Source organism: Miscanthus floridulus, chromosome 3, assembly GCF_019320115.1.
Source record: "Miscanthus floridulus cultivar M001 chromosome 3, ASM1932011v1, whole genome shotgun sequence".
Classification (NCBI taxonomy): domain Eukaryota; kingdom Viridiplantae; phylum Streptophyta; class Magnoliopsida; order Poales; family Poaceae; genus Miscanthus; species Miscanthus floridulus.
In genome coordinates, this window is record NC_089582.1 from 133,503,303 (window position 1) to 133,505,376 (window position 2,074).

Here is a 2,074-nt window from a genome sequence, read left to right on the forward strand (position 1 = left end):
AAAATGGCTTAAGTATGATAATCAGGGCAAGTGTTTTCCTTCTGAATTTTGTATGTCCGTAGCAGATTGTATTTTCCTTCTCATCACAGACAAATAGTATGTCAGACTAAAAGTTCACCTTAGGATCCCATAGTCGTAGGTAGAAAATAATTTCCTCAGGTTCACTTTAGATAGTTTTGATGAACAAAGTTGTTCACTTTAGATAGTTTTGATGAACAAAGTTGTTACACTATGAACTAGGTTGTATTGATTTTACATGATCACGTCAAAACTTGAATTACGTTCTAATTGAGCATGAATCATAAGGACAGATCTAGCTACAAATGTAATGTTGTGAATATCTCGCTCAAAGTATTTTTGGTAATATTATAACACAGTCAAATTTAAACTATCGTGACGATTTTTAGTGTCGTGCAACGCACGGGCATGATTCTAGTTTAAAGAAAAATGCTTCAATATATATCTACAACATCAAACTAATATTATTAAATCGGCCATGAAAAATACATGTCATGATAGTGCATTTATTTTTCATGCAGACTTCGATATATATAGTTTTCTATAAACTTTGTCAAAACTCAAGAAACTTAACTTATGAAATAAAAAAATAAAGGAGAGGTATTACATTTTGGAAGCGATGTACGTACTATTTGACTTGAAACACTTTTAATTTAAATAAGGTGCGAAATTTTGTCTCATGAAGCTAAAATATTTTTATTTTAGCTGAGACATTTTTTTGTGAACTCCTACATTTGAGCAATCATGCCATTATGAGCCGTTGCAAACGTAATTGGAGATTTACTACAAGACTGTGTAGAGCGAAGTGGGCAATTATTCATGACTGCATTATCTTCTTGGTGCAATGGGATCGCTCCCACTTGCTGCAAACGGGCCGCCGGAGTCTCTTCGTTACCCCACTAATCCTATAAGGAGTACATGGGAGGACAGTGAAAACCTATATAAGCACGTTCCTGGGCGACACTACTTCACGAAAGCGACTGCACGGCACTCAGTCGACTGTCGTGTGAACACATCCGAGAAAGAGGATCATCGATCAGGTTTCAGGCATGGTGTCTCCATGGCGGAAGGAAGAGCCGGTCGCGCAGCCCTTCAGGTTTGCAGGTGGAGAGCGCGGCTTGGTCGCCGCCATGGCGCCCGCGGTCGCCATCAATCCCGTCATCAAGCCTGCCATGCTGGTGACTCTCAAGGTGCAGGACACCCAGCGGCGCGTCGTCGTCGCGCACCATGCGGAGGACAGACAAGCTCCAAGGGCTGATGAACTACTACTACGACATGGTGTGCTCGCCGGCGCCGGCGGGGCGCTTCGTGTTCGACGGCAAGCGGCTGAAAGGGGAGCAGACGCCGGAGGACCTCGGGATGAAGAGCGGCGACCAGATCGACTTTTTCGGGGATCTGGGAGCAACAGACGGCGGCGACGCGGCGGCGGAGGAGGAGGAGGTGGACCGGAAGCCTGGTGATCAAGATGAACGTGACGGTCAAGGTGCATGACACGGATGGGCGCGAGGTGAAGCGCACAGTTTGGATTACCCAGAAGCTAAAGGTGCTGATGGACTACTACTACGACAGCGTGCCGGACGTCACGTACGGCACGGGCAAGTTCATGTACAACGGCAGGCAGCTGAAAGGGGGGCAGACGCCCGCGGAGCTAAAGATGGAGGACGAGGACGAGATCGTGATCGACTTCTTCGACGACATGATGGGTGGTGGCTGCGGGTGGGCGGCTGCTGCTGCTGCTGAACAGACGCCGGTGCCTGCGTAGCTCACTGCGGACTGCTGCTCGATCTGGTGCTGATGGATTTAGAAGGGGACTGATGATGGTTTCGTAGATAAGTCATCGTGACATCGATGGCAGCTAATAACTTATACTTAAGCTTCGAGTGGTCGCAACATATGGTCTTGAGAGATTGAGAACCAGAGTCTTTTTTTTTCAGTGATGTGAACTAAAATCTATCCTGCTTTTCTTAGCAAAAAGGAGAGACAAAACTATATCCTGCTTCCAGAAATAGTTTCCTCGTGACGCATGCCTTTGTGCGGTCTTGTTTTCATTTTTTTT

The 2,074-nt window shown here is 46.0% G+C and overlaps 1 pseudogene; it reads left to right on the forward strand.

The window, feature by feature from the left end:
• Positions 1-1,067: 1,067 nt before the first annotated feature.
• Positions 1,068-1,780, forward strand: LOC136542495 (uncharacterized; annotated as a pseudogene).
• Positions 1,781-2,074: the final 294 nt, after the last annotated feature.